General features: G+C 44.7%; 1 long non-coding RNA gene across 3 annotated transcripts; it reads left to right on the top strand.

Moving 5' to 3' along the window:
* The first annotated feature begins 10,866 nt into the window (after nucleotides 1-10,866).
* Nucleotides 10,867-13,945, top strand: LOC136547321 (uncharacterized). Of its 3 annotated transcripts, XR_010781538.1 has the most exons (4): nucleotides 10,867-11,401; nucleotides 11,513-11,585; nucleotides 11,865-11,938; nucleotides 13,618-13,945. It is a non-coding gene; the product is annotated as an uncharacterized lncRNA (long non-coding RNA). The 3 variants fall into 3 exon arrangements; XR_010781539.1 differs by having other exon boundaries at nucleotides 11,489-11,585; nucleotides 11,865-13,945; XR_010781537.1 differs by having other exon boundaries at nucleotides 11,865-13,945.
* The last annotated feature ends 1,571 nt before the right edge of the window (nucleotides 13,946-15,516 follow it).

Below are 15,516 nucleotides of genomic sequence, written 5' to 3' on the forward strand. Positions count from 1 at the left end.
CTCACTATAATTTTTGTAGCTCCAGAATAATTAGTTTGCTAGATAGTTAATGATGCTTTATTTTGAATAAAGATTAAATCGATAGAACAGAATAAAGAAACCACTTGGATTTATAAAACTAAAATAATTGTTGGGAAATAATGCCTAATTCGACAACATAGATATGTAGCCTAAGTACGATCATCGTTAGAACTAGCTCGTTAATTGGAGAGGCATAAATCGTATTTTACGAGTCACGATTGTAGTTGATTAATTATGTCTTTGCATTGCATCGCATTGCATATCATATAGGTACGATGATAGATCAACGGATCAAGTGAAGGATGAGTGGGAATCTACAGATGGTGTGATGATATTCTCTCCAGAAGATGATGCGATGAGCTTTCTATTCAGATGATGTGGATGATCTAAAAATGTAAATACTAACTTTTGGTTATACTTTACCCAGGCAAGCCCAGGTGCATAACCCCTACTTTTCTGCAGTTTAAATTATGTTTGTGCAATTAGTTTTAAGGAGTTGAATGAAACCCGCTTGCATATATATATATCTTTATCCTATGAGTCCCACTAGTATGACATGATCATGTAGATTGCTATGCTATAGGACTCCAGTAGAAGTCGAGTGATTGCCTGTCACTCGCGAGAGATAGAAAAATATATTACTGTATTATTATCATTTGGAAAATATAAATGGTGGAAAGGAAAAATGGTGACCGGACATGGATATGGTTTGGGTATTGGTGGGTGTAAGAGGTTGTGTTACCGTGGATGCAGGGCATAGCTTGGTTAAACTGCTTTCCCTGTCTGTGTCGGTTAAGGACCGATCATTGCATAAGCCATCGAGGCAAGTCACAGACTTATTATCTCGAGCACATACTTAGGTATGGGCACTTGGAAGAATTATTGCTCTCTTGTCGTGGATTTGGCTCTTTTTGGACTAATTGTCAGGGTGGTTTTTAGGTTAGGAGGTCCTTGCACCGCACTGAGTCCGGGACTCAGGGTTGGGGGCTTGGAGTTCTAGTTTGGACGGGGACCTGGATACCCAGGATAGGAGGGTGATGGGTTGGTCCTACTTGTGCCTTGGATATAAGCGGAGCGTGTGTTTTTGGGGTACCCAGCTGGGGGCATTGATTCGTGAATCGCCGGGCAATCCGGTACAACTTGTTTTGTGCCTAGCACCATAGTAAGAACGGAAAGATGAAAGATGGAAAAAGGAAATTTGATTGCTTACCACCTGCTTGAAAGTAGCATAGGTGCTTATATAGAATGGTTAGTTAATGAATCGATGCAGCTATTAATAATAATCGAATATAAGGACGCACGCTTAGTAATGCTTCCTACAGATGTAATAAACCCGCAAGCCAGATAGCCTTACATATCCTTGAAGTCTTTTCTTTCCTCCTATCGGGTAAGTCTTGCTGAGTATAATTGAGTACTTAGGGTTTTATTTCCCCTATTGCAGGTGACAGGTGGATGCTAAAGCTGACTCTTGTGTGTGGATTCCTCCTAGGGGCTTAGAGAGGATTTCCTTTACGCTGTGATCATAGTTTTTATTTATAACTCTCACTAGATGTTTTTATAAATGAAAGTTTATAATCTGTTGTCATAGTTTACATATCAATGCTTCATCATGTCATGAATAGATATTTATTTTCGCTGTAATTCTGATAACATATTTATATTCCTCTATAACTTAAAGTGTGCATAACTCTGATAATATGATTATATTCCGATGTTATACAATAACTATTATACTCTGATGTTGTATTAAAAGTGATGTAAGAAATGGTCAAGAATAATGTAAGCTTTATTCTCTCATTTATGATCCTGATGTAAAAATATGGATTTTTGGGTTCTCCCTTGGGGTGTGCCCGACGAAACTGCGTAATTTGGTGTTCTCCCTTAAGTACTTAGTGTCTAATGGAAGACAAGTACTCCTAGGAGGTATTAGATTTGGTGGTTCTGCCATAGGTGGTATCGGAGCGTAAATGAGGAAATACAGCTTCGAAAACCTTTTCTAAGTTAAAAATTTGACAACCTATTTTTGCAAAAAGAATAGGACGTTTGCATGCGAAGTTATATAAGTAGCCCTATTACTATAGTTATTTATCCAGGCTAGATGGCACTCTGCTGACTTAGGTAGGTTTAATCAATTTTTCTATAGGTACACTGACTCGAGCATAGTCCGATAGTATAGACTATTTACAAGGAGAGAACGATGTGCCAAAAATCTAAGAACGATTGCCCTATAAGTTGGCAATAGTGAAAGGACGTATAGGACGTGCATTCATGCATATCCTCTTTGTGCATTGTAATGCTCGTATTGCTTGTAGATACGCCCTCCATAGGTGTCACGCGTGTCGTAGTGTGCACGATTGACCCATCCTTGTTCTAGAGTTAGGTTTGCACTGTGGCTTCGTGCTTCGCGTTCGCTCATGGTTCACGTTGGTCATGACCCACGTCTCCGTACCCCTTTCTACGCTCTTGTTGGACACCTGCCTCGTAGTCGTACAAGTCAGTAATGGCCCCGGACATCGCTCGCCTCGAATGCGCGAAAAATTTGGTCGATTCATTCGTAGTGACCCCACGTAGGAACCTCGGTGGACCACTGAACCTCCACCTTTATAAGTAGAGCCTGGCTTCGCCATTCGTACCACCACTCGGCGCACTTTAGCTAGTCTAGCTTTTCCTTTGAGCCAGCTATTCGCTCAGCCTTCCTCACTACCAGCGCTAGAGATGGTAGGAGCCTGGGTTAGTAGTTACTGCCTGAATGTTGAGGGTTTTCCTAGAATCCTGCATGCCACCCTACAAAAGCTCAAAGTCAAAGATCATCCTGAGTATGAGGGTCATGAGTATGAGGAGCGTGGCACCGAGCGGTGTGAGGTTACCGTCTACATCGAGAAGAGCGAAGAGTTCCCCGATCTCACTGAAGCCTATAGTGTGACCGCAACTGGGTATAGCTTCATCGACACCTAGCAGGTTGTGGCCCGCAAAGCCTTGCTGTACCTCTGCCAGATCTATGAGGAGCCTATTGCCCATACCCCCATGAGCTTCTTTCCCCCTTTGGATAGGAATCGGCGGGCATGGAGGGCTCACATGGAGGCCTTGTAAGGGCGAGAGGTGCAAGAAGATAGTCCTACCATGGTGCACTTGACCACATACCTGCTTGCTCTAGATGAGCAGTATGACCGACAAGCCTTGGAACTGAGGATCTGCATCCGTCGAGCCGAAGAAGCCAAGATCTTCACACGGATGCTCTAGGTGCAACTTATCGAAGCGCATGCAATGATGTAGGTACTGAGAGCCGAGAGACTACCATGTCAGAAGCTCTGAAGGAGGCTGAAGATCGGCATGTCCATTAGCTGCAGGAGGCCTATCTTGCCACTAGGGCCAAGCGAAGGACGTTGGCTGCTGAAAGGCAGGATGCCCCGATCTTGGAAGGGATCCCTGTCCACCAGCCAGAAAGATGGAGAACCGGTGTTGCAGTGCCGCCAGCACCTCCACCCTCAGAAGTGTTAGAAGTAGAGCCCTTGATTCCTCTCAATCAGCCATTGCCCTGAGAAGATGCAGATTCATAGCTAGGGCAGTAGAAGAATCCGCCGAGCCTGGAATGAAGATGCGTGGCCCAGAGTAGATTAGTTGCCTTGGGATGCTGTACCCGTAGTTGTAGTGTTTTTCATTGCTGTCCTCCGGTATTGTACTTTTGCCATTGTTGTCGTCCATAGTTGTTGAGATCGTTTGGCCGTAGGTGAATGCTGTGTCATGAATGGGAGTCTGAATGCCTATATGATGTACCCGTATAAGACTGTTGGAATGTGCATTTTATTTATTTCGTTGTGTTTATTATGTTCATCTATCTTAGGTTTTGTGAGACGTGTTTAGAGTTTTCAAGGGCGATACTAAGCGGGCAACAAGAGAAGTTGACATTCAGATGCCAGCAGATCAGCCGTGATTGGATAATATTGGACACTGTATTGACTAATTGTGGATGTCCCAATCAAACACTTGAATCTCTTTAAATCAAATTCGTCGTTGGATTTGAATTCCTTGTCCCTTGTTGTAAAAGGGAACCCTTGTTGTTTGAATCTTTCCTTGCAATATTCCCCTTACTCTGTGGTCTATGACCTCACCGCCTTCATGGCGTGTAAGTTGGTAATAGTTGCCTGGTTAAAAGCTTATGGTGCCACAACAAAACTGAGGGCTCCCTATGGAACAACTGCCACACGTGACGTTGTTCGGCATGCACTGGTATCGAGGTTGTTAACCAAGTACCTTTACCAAGTTGCACTGCCATACCTCTTTTGCTATAAACTATTCTCCTTAGAAACATTTAGGCATTCAAACGGGAAATCCACAATAGGTTGATGACATAGTGTTCTCTCAAGGTAAGCAAGATGAGGTGGTTTTGGAGGAAGAAAGTATGACATGGTCTCAGTCTATATGAAAGACAGGTGTGGTCGAGTAAAGGAAAGAAAAAGATGAGTAGTAAGGAGAGTTAGCCTCGGGTAGTCGGGAGCGATTGTAAAAGCCTAAGTGGACGTCATGCCCCAGCCTTGTGTTTAGTTGACCACGCTACGCATGCTGGGTTATTTTCGCTATGTGCCCTATGGACGTTGTCTGTGTCGAGCCCTTTAGCACCCCGTTCTTACGTGCCCACGGCATCGTGCCGCACTCGCCGCCCTTGTGCACTGTGTGCCTTTTCTTTTTCCTAGCATCCGGTCGGCTCTCGACCCCCATGCCTCGTCCCCTGTACCGGACCTCCCATCCTCTCCCTTCTTTCTTATTTTGGGGACACAACCGCCCACACGCCTCCCTCGTCGAGCGCACCCTCTTATCTTCCCTTCTTTATTTCCCATCTGCTCGCTTATGCAGGAAGCGCACCATGGCCGTGTTTTTTCCACTGCATGGACCATCTATGTATCCCATTCACGTCGCCTCCAATTCTGGTGTGTTGCGCCCCACCTCCGTTCGCCTCCATAAAAATACCCTTGGTCCTTGCTCTTCTTCTTCATCCCCATTCCCCTAGCAATCTGAGCAGAGCTACGAGATCTAGTCGCCAATGCAAAGCTAGATTCGTCAGTTCGAGGTGATGATGTGATCCAAGAAGAAGGATCTAGTTTTTGAAGAAGTTTAAGTCCACCGTTGGTTAGTTTGGTCTTAGGATTCATGATGTTTGACTTCTCAGTTGAATGTTTCTAGATCTATTGGCCATACGCCATGTTCTGGATACTCATTATCTTGTTGTTTCTCCATTGCCCTCGTCTATTTTGACTTCTGAATTAAGTCTCGGATGTATTATGTTGCTCTCCAACATGTATCCCTAAATCCCTATGCGGTTTAGCATTCGAAGTCGTGTAACCTTTCATGTAATCCCTGATCTATGAAATATAATCGTGTTTCCCCTCTTCTTGTTCTTGCTTTGAATCTCGGGATGAGAGTCTTTTTAAAGGGGATTGGTTGTAACACCCCTGGTGTTATGAGCTTGTTTAGAACCGCGATTTAGGCCTAAGAAAAATTTTCGAAACAATGTTCTCGGATTTTAAAAATTTAAACACTAGCTTTTTGCGTCAACAGTAAAAATCGGAAATTATATTTTAAATCGCTATTTGTGGTGAATTGTTTTGGGCAAAATAATTACATAACACCTAATATTTTGTTCTATGGCTGGGTATGGAGTAGGAGCTGTCGCATGGAATGTTTAGGGTTGGTGGTCGATAGGATTTAAATCTTTTGGAGTGCCGACGACGTATCGCCGTTCACATTCGCGCCGCGTCGTCGAGTCCTGTCGTCGTGCCGATGCTCCCTCTCCCTCGCGTCCTTTCTCAAAGAATGCCTTAAAGAAAGTGGACTGGACTATTGCTGTTGTGTACTACTTTGCTTGCATCCTCTCTCTCCCTGCTTGGTACGCCTGGACCTATCTCATTTCCTCTCCTCTCGGCGTGCGTTCACCATCAGCGTATCTGTCTGTCTGCCTCTGCTATCTGCCCATGCTTGTCCTTGCCTACCTCTGTGGTCTCATCTCTGCTTGGCACTATAGATCCACTGGGCGAGCGTAGTAGTCCACGTGCGCTTGCTTTCTCGCGGTCGAGAACGCCCTATTTGATGACTGCTACCAAGTCACTCCTTGCTTTCTCTTCCTCACTGATTGCCTCCATCGCTTCCTCTTCTATGCCCGTAGCAGACCGTAGCTCCCTCTGTGTCCGACCAATTTTTCTAGCCGTGTCCAGCACACTGCTCCCCTCCCTCTATTTTTCTACTACCGCGGTCTTGTCCGTGCCAACCGACACATCCTACGCGGCCCATCTTTTAGAGCACCAGCAGTTGAGCCATCGCAGCTGCATAGGCCTTTCTTCCTTGCCTCCCACTACGTCCTGCATCGGCGTCCGCTTGGTACCCCGGTGTCCACGCCTACACCCTGGTGTTAGCCGTGCCACCCCCTCCCTTCCCCGCTTCTTGCCACTGTAGAACGCCCAACCGAGCCGCATCCCCGCCCCACCGTGCACTCCTCCCATGCGCGCGTGCCCGCCGTCGGTCCGAGCACCATGACTGCCTCCCTTCACACCTATTGTGCCATTGCCTGGCTCCCCATATGCGCGCACGTGTCCATGGTTTCACGCCGGTCTGGCCCTCCCTCGCGCGCGCAAGCCCCGCGTGGCACCTGCTACTCCACAGCGCTGCCTCCTACGCGCCTTCCCCACCGCCACGGTCATGGTCTCTGCATGCTGTGCATGTGGCTGGTTGTTGCTAGCACTAACACCCCTCCTCTTCCTCCTCCACCGGCCGCATGTGGCCCCCGCTACCGCCAGGTGCACCTTGAGTGTGTCGATCACCGCTTCGATGCTCCCCGCTGTTGTCCACGTCGATCGCCTACTGCTGAGGCTGCCGCGGAGCTCTACCTGGTCTGTGCGCCTCTCGTCCGTAGCGCCCATCATGGCCATTTCCGCCGCGCGCGCGAGCGCACCGCTCCATCTCCAGTGCCGTTGCCCCAGCGACAGCATCGCCGCGCGCTTTGGCCGGTGCTCTGCTTCTCCACTCCATGCTCTGCATTTAGGAAGGAAGAAAAGGTGAAAACTATGAATAGACACTAATATAGGGTTCTTATTGCAAAGTACGTGACTCAAATGAATAGTAGAAGCAGTAGTATTCTAAATAGATAGAAACTTGGGGACATTTTTGGAAAACTGTCGGCGCACACTGGGCTTGCCCAGTTGGGCTAGCTGCGTGCCGCTGGGCCAGCCTGGTTCGCCGCGTCCTTTACCGCGCGCTGGGCCGGCCTATTATCGTCGCATTCGGGCCACTCGCGCCCATGTGCTGGGCCGCCTGGTTCGCCGCGCCGCTGGGCCGTCTGCGCCGTCTGCCTGCGCCTAGGCCGCGCTGAGGCCGCGTTCCTGCTGTGGGCCGATGCTGGGCCAGCCGCTGCGCACGCGGTTGCTTCCGCGTGGACCGTGGGGCTGCTGGGCCAGTTTAGTGGCCGCCGGCCCTTTCCATTTCTGAAATGCTTTCCTAAAATAGGTTTCTAGTTTAACTTGTAAAATCAATATAAAATAGTACAGGGATCCAAAAATTATGAAACAATTTTTGTTAAGTTCCTAAAATCATGATCTATCTATTAACGTATTTAGTTCATCTAGTTTTAAAATGTTTTCAGGGTTGCTCTAATTATTTTAAAATGTTTAATATTATTAAAATATGAACTCGTAGGAATTTTCGTGATAACCGGTGATAGTGTTGACTCTGAGAATTTTACAGTACTGTACTGATATTATTAGCTGCTCACTGTAATTTTTGTAGCTCCAGAATAATTAGTTTGCTACATAGATAATGATGCTTTATTTCGAATAAAGATTAAATCGATAGAACGGAATAAAGAAACCACTTGGATTTATATAACTAAAATAATTGTTGGGAAATAACGTCTGATTCGACAATATGAATATGTAGCCTAAGTACGATCGTCGTTAGAACTAGCTCATTAACTGAAGAGGCGTACATCGTATTTTACGAGTCACGGTTACAGTTGATTAATTACGTCTTTGCATTTGCATCGCATTGTATATCATATAGGTACGATGATGGATCAACGTATCAAGTGAAGGATGAGTGGGAATCTACAGATGACGTGATGGTATTTTCTCCCGGAGATGATGCGATGGGCTTTCTATTCAGATGATGTAGATGATCTGAAAATGCAAATACTAACTTTTGGTTATACTTTACCCAGGCAAGCTCCGGTGCATAACTTCTACTTTTCTTCAGTTTAAATTATGTTTGTGCATTAAGTTTTAAGGAGTTGAATGAAACCCACTTGTATATATATATATATATCTTTATCCTATGAGTCCCACTAGTATGACAGGATCGTGTAGATTGCTATGCTACAGGACTCTGGTAGAAGTCGAGTGATTGTCTATCACTCGCGAGATATAGGAAAATATATTATTGTATTATTATCACTTAGAAAATATAAATGGTGGAAAGGAAAAATGGTGACCGGACAGGGATATGGTTTAGGTATTGGTGGGTGTAAGAGGTTGTGTCGCCGTGAACGTGGGGCATAGCTTGGTTACACTGCTTTCCCTGTCTGTGTCGATTAAGGACCGGTCGTTGCATAAGCCATCGAGGCAAGTTACAGACTTATTATCCCGAGCACATACTTGGGTATGGGCGCTTGGAAGACTTGTTGCTCTCTTATCGTGGATCCGAGTCTTTCTGGACTGACTGTCATGGTGGTTTTTTGGTTAGGAGGTCCTTGCACCGCACTGAGTTCGGGACTCAAGGGCGGGAGCTTGGAGTCCCAGTTTGAACGGGGACCTGGACACCTAGGATAGGAGGGTGATGGGTTGATCCTGCTTATGCCTTGGGTACAAGTGGGGTGTATGTTTTCGGCGTATCCAGCTAGGGGCATTGATTCATGAATCGCCGAGCAATTCGGTACGGCTTGTTTCGTGCCTAGCACCGTAGTGAGAACGGAAAGATGAAAGATGGAAAAAGGAAATCTGATTGCTTACCACCTGCTTGAAAGTAGCACATGCGCTTACATAGAATGGTTAGTTAATAAACCAATGCGGCTATTAATAAAAATCGAATATAAGGACGCAGACTTAGTAATACTTTCTGCAGGATGCAATAAACCTACAAGCCAGATAGCCTTACATATCCTTGGAGTCCTTTCTTTTCTCCTGCGGGGTAAGTCTTGCTGAGTACAATTGAGTACTCAGGGTTTTATTCCCCTTGTTGCTGGTGACAGGTGGATGCTAAAGCTGATTCTTATGTGAGGATTCTTCCTGGTGGGCTCAGAGAGGATTTCCTTTACACTGTGATCATAGTTTTTATTTATAACTCTTACTAAATGTTTTTAAAAATGAAAGTTTATAATCTGTTGTCATAGTTTACATATCAATGATTCATCATGTCATGAATAGATATTTATTTCCGCTGTAATTCTGATAACATGTTTATATTCCACTATAACTTAAAGTGTGCATAACTCTGATAATATGATTACATTCCGATGATATACAATAACTATTATACTCTGATGTTATATTAAAAGTGACGTAAGAAATGATCAAGAATGATGTAAGCTTTATTCTCTCATTTGTGATCCTGATGTAAAAATATAGATTTTCGGGTTCTCTCTTGGGGTGTGTCCGATGGAACTACGTAATTTGGTGTTCTGCTTTGAGTACTTAGTGTCTAATGGAAGACAAGTACTCCTGAAAGGCATTAGATTAGACGGTTCTACCACAGTTGTTGAATAAACCCATAAATCAACCAGGGGATGTGTGCTGTTGTCCCTGCAAAAGTTAGTAATACTCAGTAGCACTGTTATCAAATTTCTTACTAAACTTATAATTCTCAGTAATACTCGGTAGTACGCAGTAGTAATTCTTAGTAGTACTCGGTATTACTCTTATCAAATTACTCAGTAATACTCGGTAATTCTCAATAATTTGACTGCAACAAGCAGAAATGCAGACTACGAATTCAAGAAAATCAAGGGTTAACATGCTGGATCCCAACTTGATTGATGCCCAAACTGAGAAGAACTTGGACTGATGGAGCCAAATCCGACTGGGTAGCCTCGTCTGCCATGGATTGGTGAAGAATCGACGCCATCTGCCAGGGATTGAGGATGAATCGTACCAGGCGAGGGGTTAGGTGTTAGGGACGAGCTGCTTCCACGGCCGACGAAGAGTGCTGCCATGCCGTTGCTGAAAACCAGTTAGATTGGGTGCTCGGCCGAGCCGCTTCCGCGAGGAAGTCTGCTCGTCGTCGCCCCTGTCATCGCCGTCGCCGCTGGTGGCGCTGCCATCGTCTTGCTCTCGAAGGATCTGCGGCTGAGACATACAAAGTATATGTGAGGATTTTTGACACGATTTTTCCCTCGCGCGCGTGTCTGGATCCACGTGAATTCGGCTCAAGAAGACGGCACCGTACAATAGGAAGTTGGCTGTCGAGTTCGCCTAAGAGCACGAGCCCTCGCCGTCGTCTCATGATGCGACGGCTTCACTTTCTCTCCTCATTTACTGTAGCGAACCAGTAGAGATTTTACAAAACTGGCCAACACGCCCGCTGTAATAAGTGCCCTAAACGTGGTGACTTACACCTTGTTCGCTCGATCGTTTCTATGGCTTTTGAGCCGGCTGATATTGTTTTATTACGAGAGAAAAACATTATATCATAGTTGTGAACATGGTATGGCATCCGATTTATCCACAGTGCTTTCTTCCTGGCCGTCCGATTCTGCCACGCTCGGCTCCTCCAGCCCGCACGCCCACCGTGCCCACCGCTCCGCCCCCCACGGGCCCCGCAGCCAATTAACTCAGTGCCTGCCTCACACGACACGGTGTCTCACACGAAAAAATAAAAAATGCTCTCTCCCACCCTTCCTCTCTCCCCATCCCGACGCCATCCCTCCCGTAGCGTCGCCTCTCCGTCGCTCCCACCCCTGCCGAAGTGCCGATCGCCGCAGCCGCCTCCGGAGCCGCTCCCGGCGAGGCTGCGCTGCTGAGCGCCGTCCGCGCCCCCTCCCCCACACGAGGTTGCGATGCCGTTGCTGGTCGCCACGACACCGCCGACGCGAGATGCCGCGGCTCCGCCCTCTCCGCCTCGATTGCCGACGCGCGCCGCCTCTCCCAGCAGCATTCGCTCCACCGCTCCCTCTTCCCGGCTCCAGCGACCCGGTGCTGTGCCGCGCCAGCGCAAGAGGGCCGGCACGGCCAAACCCTAGCGGCGTACCCCGGGCGTCGGAGCGCGCGATGACGGCCGGGCCAACCTCTAGCGGCGCAGCCCAGTCGCAGGCGAGCCGGCAGCCTCCGCGCGCGACCTGGCGGCGCAACCCAGGCGCCGGCGACCCTGCTACCGGCGCGCGCGATGCCTCCGGCGCGAGCAGAGCCAGGTAGCGCTTATCTTACATGGAGTTATGGTGTACAGTTTCCCTCATATTCTACATTCTTCTTGAGAAATTTCCTCTGCCTTTGGTTAGATTACTATGTGTCCGTTTCCTCAGGACGAAGACCACAGGGAGATGATGCATGTGTACAAGCTGCTACAACAATCGTCCAAAAAAAAATCAGTGCCAGGTGGGGCTTTTCGGTTTTGCTTCGTTGATCTATTCCATAATCTTTCTTTCCACTTCGATACAGCCAAAACATGTTTTGATGAATATGTTACTTTTAAGGTTAACAAATGCACATAAATCACAGTTAAGTTAACTCTCTTGAATTGTTGTTTGCAACATTATTGCTTGCATGTGGCATGCCTACCTACATGTACTGTAACGAGGATCACATAAATCAATTTTAGACGTCCTTAAACAAAATAAATTTATCGTCGTGCTTATGTTTTTGCTTCATTTTCAGAGGTATACTTACTCAGGGTTTCATATCCAGTTATGGCAAAGTGTGATCAGCCAATAGGTTCGCAGCGTGCCAAGGTAAATTATCTTCGTGTATTATGGATTCTGCCATGAAATCAGTATCATCTACCATGAATTTTTAGCTTCTACTAACCTCTTCCTATATGATTTGTCTTAGATTGGGTTCTCAGTTATGAGAACCTTTTCATATATTCATGATACAGATTATATGAGTTTAGGATGCTTTTCTCGATTGTGTTCGTTCAGTATGATGCAAATTAGTTTCTATCCCACCTTACTTCTATGGCTCCAATACGAATCTGATGTTCTCAAATTATTGGCTACTATTTTTTTTTATGTGATTTGTATGAATTTCAGTATGATACTATGATGCAAATTAGATTCTATCCCAGCTTACTTCTAGGGCTCTAATATGAATATGATGTTTTCAAATTATTTGCTTCTAATTTTTAGCGTGAGGTACTTATATTTCCAAATTATTGCTACAAATTATTCAGTGACGTTCATGAAATTTGTGGACTGACCCCTTTTCCCCCTTTCTATGGGTTCACTGGCTGCACACATATGGCCAATGACTTCAGCATCTAATATAAGAGTTAGTGCCCTGTTTTATTGCAGGTGCAGCCGTTACCTTGCCATGAATAGTTATTATTAAAATTTGCTCCTTAGACTGTATTTACACGTTTATTAATTTTGTTGACTTACATGTTCTAATTTCTATAATTGCTATTGTTAAATACTATATTATCACTATAGACAAAAGACTTCACCTATTTCTATGATATCTATTTGGTTCTACAAGACTACCAGGAAAACATTATCCTACAAAAGGACAGGTCACTATTTTTTTTGCATGCACTTCTTCTTGGTTTTCAGACATGCAAATGTTAAAAAACCTGAAACCACATCAGCACGTTTCTAAAACACATATATCTGGGTTAACAAAAACATAAGGTTATTACCATTAATGATCTTACCCTATTATGCCCCTTTCCTATTTCTCTTTTGTTGTTTTACAATTTTGGATACCATTCTTCCTTTGATTTTGCATGCTAAAAAAAAGCACCTCCATCCCTGCGCAAAAGCGCGACTCATAGTTACTGTCTGTAATCAGCTACAGCTTCTTCAAAGGGAAACCAAACTGTATTAGAGTCGCACGTTCCAAACTGCAAGTTATCTTTTCTACTTGCTTTTGTTCTTACAGTGGATAGAAAATGGACCTATTCAATACTACAGGAGTGCTCAGATACAAAACTGTTACCTCGATCAGCCTTCTCCATTAAGCTTGGACAGAACCTGAACGGTTGTCTATTTCAAACCCATTTCTTTCGGCGAATTCTGTCTTCGATTCATACAAGAATTTAGTCGAAATAGGCTGAAAAGCATCGAGGTAGCAGATATGCTTCCTATTTTACAATTCCAGTTGACACAATTTGGAATAGGTTTCTTCACATCCAGATGAACCATTTCTTGAGGCCAATGAACTGCTGTTTGTTGTTGTGGCCTCTTATTACCTATACATAACACTACATCAAGGTCTTCTCCATTTGTTTTGGTTCTGTCTTGCAATAATTTATTTGCGATAGTTCATATGACTTTTCAAATATGATTCCTTGCCAATGAAACTGAAACAGTACATCAGTTTCTGTCACCAAACAAAGTGCACTCAATTTATGAGCTAATTCATTTCTTCCTTTAATTTTTGGCTGCTAATAAGTCTGTTTTCGTGTTCTCAGCATGAGGGACTCATATACCTATTTCCAAGTTGTTGACTAGGCTTCTGACATCACACCACAGTTCAGGCTTCGACAGTATTCGGACTGCAAGTTATGACAAGTACAAAGTGCCCTGAAGCTCCAGCCGTGCTGGTCTGTTCAGCTGCAATATGAGGATGAAGATGCATCTTGAATTGAGACAGGCATCACTGCATCCTGCTGACTTAGGAAGCATCATATATTGCATTATTTCTAAAGTTACCTTGGTGCTTTCCTTCTTCATGAAAAAATAAGTTATATTATATCATGTACTGTGTTGGGTTACCGGCTAGTAAAGTTAAATTTTAGCTCCCGAGACCCCAAATAGGTAATCTAAAGTATTGTTTAAAGTTTAATCAATCTCTTAAAAAGACTATTAGCTTATTAGACTACATACTAAATGGTCTAAAATTTAGACCTTAGACCATGGCCAAAATTAGGTATTGCGTGAGAAAAAAAAAACTCATCGAGATTTGACTCACAACTCATGGGTAACTAGAGCTAACGTGTCATCTTGAGAGTATACTTAACTTTAAGTAAATGTCACTAGTGGTACTCAAATTTGTTCTGAGTTTTCATTTAGATTTTGGTACTTTTGAATTACATATTCAACTCTCTAAACTTGTTCTTAGTTCTCATCCTGGTACTAGTATTTACAAAATGCACGTTCAGCTCCTTGAATTTGTCTTGGGTTCTCGATCATCTTGGTTCCGGTAAGAGCAAATTACACGCTCAGGTCCCTAAAGTTATATCATTGTACCGTTACGGTCCATCTACCCCTCCGTCATCTACCCTGCCACGCCACACATGCCGGCCTTACCCACGTAGTCACGGAACGCTACACCATGCTCGTGCTGCTCCTGCCTCGCGCCTACCTATGTTGCATTATTGGTGGGTTTTTTTGCACCCATGTTGCCCACACTAGGCCATGTCGTGCCCGCCGTGCAACCATGCATGCCTCCTGCGATCCACCAGGCATGCATCCCACACTAGGCCATGTTGTGCCCGCTGCGCAACATAGACAGGCACAAACCTTCCTCGTTTGATTGCTTTTATTTAGGAAAGATCCTAACTTGGCAAGCTAAATTTTGACTTAGCTTCTTAAGCTACAAACCAAACATGCCTACACACTTCATGCTCCATTTTGCTAAGAAAGTTTCTTATTTGTAGGAGAATTTTTTATTTGGCCCTGGTTTAAAGTTGTTTTTCTTTCTTGCCCTGAAACAAAATTTGTTACCCATTTGGCCTCACTCGAAGTTTCGTTTTCTAATATGACCTTACCGTCATTTCCTGCCTCTAACACCGTTAAGTGGCACATGAAATGATCAAACTGTCCCTGAGACATTTAGAGCTCTAGTTCTTTCACCTGAGGAAAACCTTAGGCTGCTTGAGGAAAGCCTTCTCAGCCTAGAAACGGAATATAGATAGAAAACATTAGAACAACTTTGCAACTAGCTGAAAACAGCTGGAATTGCTTATACACATGAACAAACAAAAAACTTAGCAAATCCCTGACTACTGCAGTAAGTGCTATGCTCTGAAATAATCAGTGACGATACTTACCGCTATAAATGCATCACATCAAAATATGATCCCCATCAAAATATACTAAATCATGTCAACTTGATCATAGCACACAATTTAAACAAGTTCATCCTAAAAATTCAAAAGGGGCACAGAGCACATAGTGTTCGACACATACATCATTTTCACACATCAGTTTCACAGTGCACTAGTTCGACGCATACATCAAGTTTATATTAAAAGCCACATTGCAGGCACATGAAAGTCACAAACTGAGCCTCCTTTTACTTCTTGTGCTCATTGCAGGGCTAACAGGATTACATATTTTGCTTCTTGTGCCCATCGCAGGGCTATCAA

This window comes from Miscanthus floridulus, chromosome 3 (genome assembly GCF_019320115.1).
Source record: "Miscanthus floridulus cultivar M001 chromosome 3, ASM1932011v1, whole genome shotgun sequence".
Classification (NCBI taxonomy): Eukaryota; Viridiplantae; Streptophyta; class Magnoliopsida; order Poales; family Poaceae; genus Miscanthus; species Miscanthus floridulus.